The following is a 12,636-nucleotide window of genomic DNA, read 5'->3' as shown; positions in this document are numbered from 1 at the left end:
GTTGACGCAGCTGCTCATTTTTCAACTGGCGACCAGTTAAGGAATAGCATTCGAGTCTATTTGTTTCCTGTTTTATCTAGTCCCTTTACCCACTTTGTCTCAGGTGCTTGTTACTGCAGAGATATAATAATATTTTTATTTCCTTATATTCTATCTTCTTTCTTATGATTCGTGTATTGAGATCAGTTTTCAAGTTCGTTTCTGCATCATTTTAAATAAACGTTTAATTGATAAATTAGAGAAAGCAATTAATGAGGGCATAAATATAAGAAGAAAATATACGTAACGATGTGTGTGTGTGTGTGTGTGTGTGCGTTTGTAATAAATTGATATCGCATATGGATATATTTGCCACTATCTATGCGCATCACAATGCAACATTTATTAATTCTCATGGGTGCTGATTCGCAGTTATCCTCGGGCTTTGTTATTTTGTTTTTGTTTTTATTATGTTCTATTATTATTGTTATTACTTTTATTTACTCCACTCACCCCCGTTTTATTTTTTGGCTTTTCCCCTGTTTCATAAGTGATCCCTTCTCTCACTCTCTCATCTTCTCTTGTCAACTCTCGGTCACCCATTGATCGATCAAACTCTTGTCTTACACATACTACTTACTTTTGTCTTACACCTACTACTTCAACCCAGCTCCCATCTTCCCCCCTCTGTTTCTCTCTTTCACCTTCATATACCCAAAACCCCCTTTCTTGTAAAGGAGTAGCAATGATTTTGTGTACAAATAAAAGCATAAAACTCAAAAGCAGATTGTTTTACTTATTAATTCATCTCACTGGGTGGGGTTCCTGACCTCCCATAGTGGGCATGGAGGTACTTGTTGTGTCTTCTATCCCCCTGTTTCTGTTTTCCAATTGCTTTCTGTCTTTGTCTTGGAATGAGAACATTTAGTTTTGTCCTGACCCTGGACGGAGTCCTTGGCTGGGAGGGAAACGGTTTAATGCATAGTTATAGCTATGGGAGATGATATTTTTTTCCTTGTAAATCATCTCTCTGGTATGTACTGTTATTTTTTTAACATATGATTTGTTAACATTCGAGTGTATTCCTCTTAGTGGGATCTTGTGCTGATGTCTGGGCGAGACATTTAGGTGATCTCAAACTAAGTACACTGATAGTGTGCCCTTGTTGATTAACTTTTCCCTGAAGTCCTTTTGTACATCTTATGTTTTTACTATCTACTATCTGGGTGGGGTTCATGGCCTCCCATAGTGGGCAGAGAGGCTCTTTACTGTCCTCCAACCCCCTATATCTGTTTTCCAACTTGCTTTCTGTCTTTGTCTTGGAATGAGATTACTAAGTTTTGCCTTGGCCCTGGCTGTAGTGCTTGGCTGGGAGGGAAACAGTCTTTTATACTTTCCCATTTTCTTCCTTTTTACTGGCGCTGATATGACCTAAATGTGTTGCAAGCGCCGTAAAACGCTTAAAAACAAAAGAACACAGCATCTTTCCCACAAGAATCGTGTGCGACATTAATTTAATTTTGATAAGCAGGGGTCTATTAAGTATTACCCTTGGAAATGTTTTTGCAACATGATCAAATCAGTGAATTGTTGGTCCGGATGACCTGATTCATTTGGACACCTTATTATCGGTTTCCACTTTGCAATGCCAAGTTAGTTTTGCACACAGCACAATGGCAGCCAGAGGAAAGACTTCGCCCTAACTTCTCACTAAATTCTCTCGCCAGGATAGCCACCCTTTACACTGTGTGGGGTTGAGATTGAGATTTGAGGAATGAGATCGCTTGGTTTTGTCCTGGACCTGGCTGGGAGGGAAACAGTCAAATGCATAGTTAATGTTTCGAGAGATGCTATTTTTTTCCTTGTAAATCATCGTTCTGTCATGTATTGTTATATTTGTTGTTTTGAATTTATAATGTAAGCATTTGAGTGTATTCCTCATAGTGAGATCCTGTGCTCGTGTCTGGATAAGACTTTTAGGTGATCTCAAACTATGCACAGTGATAGTATGCTCTTGGAATCTACACCTATTCTCTATTTGTATCATTCCCCTCTGTCTTAATAGGGTGCTTTAATTGTAATTCTATAACTTTATACCATCCCATTTTCTTCCTTTTTACTGGCGCTGATATGACACAAATGTGTCAAAAAGCGCCGTAAAACCCCTAAAAACAAACAAAAAACAAAACCACCCTATACAAAATAGGGTAATTGGGATAACACAATGGATGTTGCTGTAGTACAAGCCGAATGAAGCCTTTGAGGATTTTCTGACTTCGGAAGGGAACGCGGTGCTGCTGAATACCGAAATCCACACCAGTGGGGAGTGAACCAGATTCAGATACTATGATAGGTGGACACCAGTGAAGATTGAACCAGAGACTATGGGATGAGAGCACCAGCGGGGATTGAACCAGAGACTATGGGAGGTGGGCACCAGTGGGGAGTGAACCAGAGACAATAGGAAGTGCCAACCAATGGGGATTGAACCAGATACTATGGGAGGTGGGCACCAGTGGGGAGTGAACCCAGAACTGTGAGAGGTGGAACCAGTGGGGAATGAACGAGAGACTATGGGAGTTGGATACCACTTGGGAGAGAACCCGGGAGAATGGGATGTGGACACAATTGGGAAGTGAACCGGGAAAATGGGAGTTTGTTATCAGTGAGTGGGGAACGAACCTAAGACTGTCAGGTAGACACAATTTGGGTGTGAACCTGGGATATGGGTGGTGGACCTTATTGGAGAGAGAACTGAGACTATAGGAGGTTGATAACAGGAATGATCCTGGTGTTCTGGTTAGACCAGAATTGTTTTTTATTGATTGTTTTGTATTGGTCGTTGCTAAGTTGTTACTCTTTGTCAGTAGTCGTCACCCGATCCTTTATTGTTATAGCTTGTTGTTATTTAGAATTATTTCCACGATTATTGGTATTTATGGTATGAACTGATATAACATTTTCGCGCCTTTAATGAGTATTGGTAAACTGATTCAACATTCTTGGTCAGTTTCTCTCCAAACGTTGAAAGTGAAGGTTGTAACCCTCTCAATTTTCATCTAGGCAGTTCTAACTGCATATTTAGAATATTATTTCTATATATTCTTGAAAGTTTCAGGTTATAGCCCATGTTATTTCCTATACTGGATTGTCCTCACATTTTTGAGAATTTAACGCACCAGAAATGTAAGTTTTTATTCTTAATTTCAGTTATTATGGTTCGTGTGTAAATTGTATATATGTAGCCCCATTTGTTCGCAGAGATATACTTATATTCATTGTATTTAATAATCTGTTATCCTTCCATATGTTCCATTCATATTTCATGAGATATACTCGTTTTCATTGTATCAAATAATTGGTTGTCATTCCGTATGTTCCAACCATCATGTAAAGACATTAGCCCGTTTAATAGATATTTACTTTCATGTCATGTGAGTAGTATTCATGTTTTAACGTACTTTTCTTTTTCTTTCTATATTTCCATTTGATTATGATTTAATTGTCAAATGGGGAGACACTCCATATTTGTTAGGCATATTAATTACCATTACACATAAAATTTAATGTAACTAAAATATATATATAATTTAAAATATCATATTTTGCAGTCGACCTGTCGTACATGCTACTACTGTACATATTGCTGTAAACTTCTACTCTACATGTTTTTCTACCGTTGTCCTGTTATTCCACTGCATCGTTTTCTTCAATCGTCCATCATCTATAAAACATCGTCTTCATCTTTATCAACAACGTTCTCGTTTTTCACATCATCTGTGTCTAAGGCAGCGTTCTCCCTGGTGCGATACGTCATATTGTAATACCCAAATTACCTGGGACCATGGGAGGTGGACACAATTGGGGAGTGAACCCGGGAGTATGGGAGGTGGACACAATTGGGATGTCAGTGGGGAATGAACCAGGGGCTATGAGAGGGTGACAATTTAGGGCGGGGGCGGGGCTGAACGCGGGGTCTATGGAAGGTGGACACCAAATGGAAAGTGAACCCTAGGTTAAGGAAGGAGACGCCCAGTGGAGAGTGAACATGTGACTATCTGAGGTTGACACCACTGAGGAGTGAACTTTGGACTATTGGAAGTGGATACCAGTAGGGAACGAACCCAAGATGTGGATGCCATGAGTGGATAATGAACATAACATGGGACTATGAGAGGTAGATACTAATCTTGGATGAGATACAAGTGGCGAGTGAACCAGGGACTGTGGGAGGTGGACAATACTGGGGAGTGAACTGAAGGCTGCAGACGAAGACACTCGGTGGAGAGTTACCCCGTAATAATAATGGACAAAAGTGGGAACTGAATCTGGTACCGAGGGAGGCCGACACCAGAGGAGATTGAACTTGGGAATAGGGGAGGTGGACACAAGTGGAGAATAAATAAGGGATCGGAAAATGTAAGACGGACACCAGTGAGGTGCGTACCCGGGACATGTGAATATTGAGTGAACCCGGGACTTTGGGAGGTATGCATCAATGGGGAGTGTGCCCAGAACTGTGTGAAGTGGACATGTTAATGATAGTTGAATAAAACTATCTATGTACATGCTCATTTTTAATAAAAAATTTTCCCCAATTTTGAAAAGTAGAAAAAAATCTCTAGGATTGAGTGAGTTAAAAATCCCTGAGTATTTCAAGCCATGTGCGATGGTGCATTGTCATGCATAAAATCTTGCGATTTCACTGTCTCAAAGGTACCCGTTAGATGACAACCTGCTATTTATGTTTACAAGGATGTCTTTTGTCCTCCCATGATCCAGCCCCCAAAAAACCCCAAAAGAACCATATCCCCTGTTTCTGATTTAAATTGCATTTTCTTGCTAAAAACGTTCAACGTTTTTGCTTTACTTCTAGATTAAATTGTAAATAGTCTTTCGTTATATACCAAACCGGCGTGAATATTCTGCAACATACAGCCCAGCCTGAACATGCCAAACGATCATGATTCTCTACACTTAGCTTTGTTAGCGACAGTATACTTACATTTCAAGAAGAAGAAAAAAAGACCGATATTGTTGATATTTTGTGTATCAAATCACGTGAAGTCATGTTGATTTCAATAAGGTTATTGAATTTCAAAATTGGTGTAAAAATTTGCCTTTAGTTGCCCACGATATTGCTTTTCCTAAAATTCTTACCTGCGCACATTTTTGAGAAGTCGAAATTTCGGTGTTTCAAATTATAACCATTGTATCTTTTGATTGAGTGTAAAGATAGGGATATAATTACATTAATTGAATAGGTAATTAATTAACTTTTAAAATGGTATATAACACAAGGTAATGCATGGTTTGAGTCAAAAGATAAAAAGGAAGAAGTTTGAACTTATTTTTGCATGTGACTATATAAGTTCAGCTGCCGGGCGGGTTCGTGACAGCAATTCCGAAGAGAGTTCGCCGATCAGATAGACAATTACACTTGTGTGAAATCATGAAGCATTTTGAAGTGGCCGGTCATAGGTGGACTTTTCATTTTATATAGAATTTTTTTCTTAAAATTCGGATTTGAATTTTTTTTTAAAAGATAATAAAAAAAATTTATATATATATATATATATATATATATATATATATATATATATATATATATACACACACACACACACACACACACACACACACACACACACACACACAGATTTTACGTTAGTAGTTTGTGGCTGTGGTCTGTTTTCACGATAATGATGATGTTAGATGTGTGATGTGTGAGAAGATGGTTCCCGCGTTCAAATTCAAGGGATGCAACCAATTAATATTCATTCTAATAATTTTCTCACGCGTGCGCATCGTATTTACTGGATTACCTCCCTATTTATGCAAGCGGGCATAAGGGAGACCCTCGATGAGTCTTTAATATTATGTTCCTTCAATAGGTTGACCAAAAAGGGGGGCTATTTGAATAAGCTATCTCACCTGAAATTTTAGAAAAAAGAAAATTTCCATTTTCAGTTTGGCCGACTGCATTTTTATTATTTTAGTGTCTCTAGTGTTCGGTTATACATATATCCCGCAATTTGCGCGACACCTAGCGTATCCTGGAGTCGCTTTCAATCAGTACTGGTTAAGATTAACTTCCATTTCAAATGCCTAGATCGTGCACCATGAAAGACAATTTAACCCCGAGTCAAGTCCATATAAAATTTCAGTTTTTGTTTGTTATTTAATCACACGGCTTTGCTTCAACTATAAATAGGATATAAATAAATATAAATAAATAAATTCTTTCAAAATATAACAAGGAAAATAATCCGAGCGCAGACATTAGAAGAGAAAATCGGTCCATTGCTTTAAAAAAAAAATTTCTTGTATTATTATTTTTTTTTAGGGAACGCTTTTTTGAGGCCTCTACATATACATTAAATTGTTTAATTTTTTTTTTGGACAGAGACAACGCTGTTAACGATCAGGTACTCATTTTACATCTGAATACAGGGAGAGAATGTGCAACTAAAAAGCATTTTCCAAAGACTCAACTAAGCGCCGCTCAGAGTGCAACTCGAACCTTGGACCTTCGGGTTCGAAGTCGAGTCTCATACCACAAGACCACACGGCCGCACAAAGTTTATGTCGTGGTGCACTTGATGCATAAGTTATAAATTTCAATCTTAAAATATACAATTTGTGATTAGAATTAATTACTATTGAGGAGATCGATTTTTGTTTCGAAAGCTTCAGAATCTTAAATTTCTCATTCTGATCCTTTTGAAAATGAACTCCATTTTTTTCATCTAGTGGTCATTCGTACATAATACCAATTGGCACTTTGAGTCAAATATTAGGTCATAGTTTCCCAGTTTGGTTTTCTGGTTAGTCTTATTAGAAAGTTATTGGCAGAATGGAGGCCTTTTCTCCTTCACAAGTGTCATGTTCGCATCTTGCTCGCACCATTTTGCTATGAAGTTTTGCTATAATATTATAAATAACTGCTTAGTTGCTATTAGAGTGCTCTCACCAACCTTTCCTCTCACCTTCAAATTCCAAGCCACAACAAAAAGAAATTTAAAAGAAAAAAAGATTGATCGACATCATATTCGTTAATGCCAACCTTGTAATTTACGGTTACAGCAAAAAACAAAAACAAAAAAAAAAACAAAACAAACAAACAAAAATAATAAAAATTAATAAATTAATTAATATTAGTCCTTTAAATCCATACAGTCTATAGATGAAATTTATTATTCAGCACCTGTAGCGTTAAGCAGACAATGACAACCGGACGCTTGTCTATCTCAAGTACTTTACATGAGATCTAAGTCATCCATCTACGAAAGTACTGCTGGATAGATAGATTGAGAGAGAGAGAGAGAGAGAGAGAGAGAGAGAGAGAGAGAGAGAGAGAGAGGGGTGTCAGAAGAAATATCAATACAAAACAAAAACTTCGGCTCAACACGTAAGATACCATTGTGATATTGCTTTAATTATATTTTATACGGTTTTGACATCATTTTTATCGAAATTGTTTCGGACTATTTTACAATGTTTCACCAAGACCCCGCCATTTTTACTCGTTCTCACAACCAATTTTTACTGTCGGCTGTCGTTGGACTTTTATTCACCCTGCGCTTTTATTGTTTACAAATTGAAAACACACATTCCGACCTCAAACGTGAACACCATTACAATCAACAAAAGATTGTCTGTAAACGTGGTGGTCGACGTAAACAACATGTAATTGAAACAACAGTCCCGCGACGTCCAGTGAACTGTCATCGTTCAACTCGACCACCACAGACGTTAACAAAAATATTGACAAATGACACAAGACCAAGTCATGGAAATCATAACATTTGTATTGGCCATATTAACGCACAGTCATCGAGAAACAAGACATTCGATATAATCGATGTCATAGATCAACACGATATCGATATTCTATATATAACTGAATCATGGTTGCGTCAGTTCGGTGATGAACCTATAATGAAAGAAATGACACCTCCCGGCTACAAGATGGAATCGTTCCCAAGAAATGGACGATCAGGAGGGGGGATCGCCATCATATACAAACACGCTCTTTCGTCTAAAATACAAAACAGGCCAATTTCGTTCAAAAGTTTCGAGTGTGTCCAAACCACATTGACCTACCCTCAAATTTCATTTTTAATCACTTGTATCTACAGACCACCCCCAAGCAAAAAGAACAAACTGAGACAGAATGATTTTGCTGACGAATTTTTAGATTTTGTATCAAAAGACACATCAAATAAGCGAAAGATTTATATCGGCGATTTTAATATTCAGTTTGATGTTGATCAGAATAGTCTCGTTAAAATTATAAAAAATATGCTGAATGAACATGGCCTCACTCAGTTAGTGACCTCTCCAACTCAAAGATTGGGGCACATCTTGGACTGGTTCATCATTGACACACCCTCGCTTGTTGAATCAATTAAAAATATCAAAAAAGAAATTTCAGACCACAATCTGATTCTGGCAACTCTCAAATGCATCAAAGAGAAAGCAAAGAAAGTCAAGATAGTGTCTAGGGATACCAAAAAAATAGACATTAGTTCCTTCAAAAACAATCTGTCAGAGGAACTAGGAAGAATGGATATACCATCAGCACAGAAAACAGACGAGGTACTGCGCAACGTCATCGACAGGCATGCGCCAAACACAACTAGAATAATAAATTCCAGGAAACCGTCTCCGTGGTTTAACCAGAGTGAAAAAACTGCCAAAAGGGAAAAAAGGAATGCAGAGGCATCGTGGAGAAAATCGGGCCTTGAGATTGACCGGCTGATATATATAGCAAAAAAGCATAAGTATAAAACCACCTGCAAAAGAGCAAAAAGAAACTATTATAACACAAAACTGTAATCAGTGAGGGACACTAAGGAATTTTTCTCTGTTTCAAAGGAACTTTTAGGGGAAGAAAAGGGCATGTGTCTACCCACTAATATCCCGGTAGAAAAGCAGCCGGATGCATTTTCAGATTTCTTTTCGGGAAAAATATCGAAAATTCGGAACAATTTGGACCTCGTGCAAAATGAAGATATAAATTTCCACCCTTTTTCGGGTTCACAGGGATTCTCTTGTTTTAAAGAAACAACTGAAGAAGAAATTTCTAAAATAATTTTTTCATCTTCCTCGAAGTCATGTGATTTAGATCCTTTACCAACTAATATTTTGAAATTATGTCTTCCTGAATTGTTACCTTGCATAACTTATATTATAAATCAGTCACTTATCTCAGGACAAGTCCCAGATATCTATAAACATGCAATTGTAAAGCCTCTCATAAAAAAGCAAAATCTCAATGTAAATGACCTTAGTAACTACCGTCCCGTCTCAAATCTGCCATTTCTTTCTAAAATCCTTGAAAAAGTTGTACTCAGACGTCTTTCACAACATCTCCATGAAAACAATCTATGGGAAAAATTTCAGTCAGCTTATCGTTCTTACCACAGCACAGAAACTGCTCTGTGCTGTGTTGCGAGTGATTTGCTTGATGTTTTAGATAAAGGTTCTGTTTCTCTTCTGACATTGTTAGACCTTTCGGCGGCGTTTGATACTATTGATCACGGTATTCTCATTAAACGACTTAATATAACCTTTGGCTTGTCTGGGACTGTCTTGCAGTGGTTTGAATCTTATTTAGATGGCAGAAAGCAACAGGTTATGATTTTAGATAAACTTTCTCGTCAACATACATTGTCTTTTGGTGTTCCTCAAGGCTCTGTTTTGGGTCCAATTCTTTTTGTTTTGTATACTTCTCCATTATCTAATGTCATCACTGGTCATGGGCTGCGCTATCATCTCTATGCAGATGATACGCAACTTTATGCTACTGATAAAACTAAAAATCTCGAAAATATTGTGAAACGTGTGGAAGAATGTGTGACGGATGTGAAAGAGTGGATGGATGCAAACAAGTTGAAAATGAATGAGTCAAAAACAGAAGTGATGATTGTGGGAAATAGAGGGCAGTTGAAGGTGAATGATGGTCTTGAGGTGTTGATTGGGGGTGAAAAGATCAAAGTTTCAAAGACTGTGAAAAATTTGGGTGTCTATTTTGATTCAGAAATGAAAATGTCAGCTCACATTTCTGCTCTCTGTAAGTCTTTATACTTTCAATTGAAGAAAATCAGTTCGATCCGTCAGTATATTGCAATTGGAACATGTAAAACATTGGTTGTTTCCCTCATTTTTTCGAAACTAGACTATTGTAACTCGCTGCTTGTCAACTTGCCTCAGGCTTCTATTAAACAATTGCAACTACTGCAAAACAGTGCAGCAAGATTAGTTTTTGGCAAAAAAAAAATTTGATCATGCAACCCCTTTGTTGGCCTCTCTCCACTGGTTGCCCATTGAAAAGCGCACATATTACAAAGCAGCGTGTCTTGTTTATAAGTGTTTGGCTGGTATAGCACCGGCATATCTCACAGATCACGTGGTCATGTGTAAATTTGAAAATTACACTTTAAGATCATGTAATGACCAAACGAAAATTTCGGAAAAAAGATCAAGAACAAAATTTGGTGATAGATCGTTTGCTTGTTTCGGCCCCAAGATTTGGAATGAACTACCACGTGGTCTGAGGGAGTGCAAGTCTTTACCTACTTTTAAAAAGAATCTCAAGACACATTTTTACTGTATTTGTTTTTCTTGACTCTATATGAATCCTTGATTTGGCTATGAATTGTTATTGTTGTTATTATTTTATTTTTTTATTTTTTCACTTAAAATTGATATTTATATTGTAAAGTGCCCAGAGCTTGTGTTTTACACGAGAATGAGCGCTATATAAATGTGTATTATTATTATTATTATTATAACTGAGGAACGACACCACTGTTCCTTTAATTGTGAAGCGAATGGCCTATTTGAAATGGTCTATTGGGTGTCAAATATTATAATTCATGATTTCATAAATTTATTCCTGCAGGTTGGAGTTCAACACATTTCTTCATTGACCTGTCCCACTCTGGAAAAAATTACGAGTGCGTACTCGACAGCAGGAGTGAAGATCTCCAGAAGACAGCAGTGCACGACCCTCATAAATTACGATCTAATGTCTTGCATTTTGTGTTATGCAACGAGTGTTTATGTTTTTGTGTTGTTAGGGGGATGGGGTGGGTTGGTAGTGAACGGTATGAGTTTTGTGTTATGCAACGAGTGTTTATGTTTTTGTGTTGTTAGGGGGTTGGGGTAGGTTGGTAGTGAACGGTATGAGTTTTGTGTTATACAACCAATATTTATATTTGTGCATGCTAGGAGGAGGCGGCTGTTACTGTTAGTGTACGTACATGTTATATAGATAGTATGCGCTTGGCGTAGAAGCTCATAACATTGCCATCCGGAAGTATAACGGACGAACACACAAAACTATGTGTAACCATGAACTTTTATAGTCTGGTTAATACAGTTCAGTGAGAATAACTCACAAACGCGGATAGCAAAATATAACAACAAAGGCTTGAGTGACGTCATCTTCGAACTATCTATAGATGATGTCGATAGATGAATGGATTGTGGATAGTCAGATAGATAGATAGATAGATAGATAGATAGATAGATAGATAGATATAGAGGTTAACAAATAGTTCGATAGATAAACAGATGAATAGATATGCATAAAGTTTACAGATAGATAAACACAATTCCAAGAATGTTCATCTACTATCTATCTATCTATCTATCTATCTATCTATCTATCTATCTATCTATCTTATCTATCTATCTATCCATCTATCCATCTATCGATCTATCAACCATCTATTTATAATATCGTTTTATATAATATTCTCTCTCTCTATCTATCTCTCTCTCTTTCTCTCTCTCTCTCTCTCTCTCTTTCTCTCTCTCTCTCTCTCTCTCTTTCTCTATCTCTCTCTCTCTCTTTCTCTCTCTTCTTTTCTTTAAAAAAAACGTTTTTACACTTTCTTACTTCCTCTTCTCTCCCATCTCTCTTCCTCTTCCTCTTTCTCTCTCTCTCTTTCTCTCTCTCTCTCTCTCTCTCTCTCTCTCTCTCTCTCTCTCTCTCTTTGTCTTCTTTCACTATCCCAATATTAATAGATTTGTGTACGATGTTATGCCAACATTCATGATAGTGTTGGTGATCCATAAACATGATAATAGCAGTAGTGGCGTTGATGTCTCTTGACTTTCCATCTTGGGCGGGGAGAACATTTTGCTGTCTTCTATCCTCCCATATTTTATATCCTTTCCCGGGTTCAGAAAAAAATCAGCTTGAATCTCTAGTAATTTTAGCTTATTACTTTTGATCTTGTTAAGTCATTTTTTTTTTCAAATGACTGTTCGTGATTCTTTTATATTTTGTTCTTGTTTCCGTTTAAAAAGAAATAAAAAAGAACAAAAACAAACAAAATACCAAAAAAGAGGAAAAAACAAACAAACAAACAAACAAACAAAACCAACAAAAAATACTCCCCACCCCCCCCCCAACAAAAAAAAATGTTTTAGATTAAATTCCAATTTTTTTAAAAAAAGAACAACAAAAACAAAACATTACCTCTTTATATTATATTGAGAAGAACCTAAAGATCGGGTAGTTTTGAAAACGATATATCATGCATTGGCTTTATAACATTTCGCCGCATTATGCAGCCTAGTCCGTTCCTTACCCATAATTTGCCGACCCAAATCATGAGATATAATCGAACAGTCCCAATC

This window comes from Berghia stephanieae, chromosome 4 (genome assembly GCF_034508935.2).
Source record: "Berghia stephanieae isolate SIO BIC M18660-M18661 chromosome 4, UCSD_Bste_1.3, whole genome shotgun sequence".
In the NCBI taxonomy this organism is placed as follows: domain Eukaryota; kingdom Metazoa; phylum Mollusca; class Gastropoda; order Nudibranchia; family Aeolidiidae; genus Berghia; species Berghia stephanieae.
The sequence above is the reverse complement of the archived record's forward strand: the minus strand, read 5'-3'. Positions refer to the sequence as shown.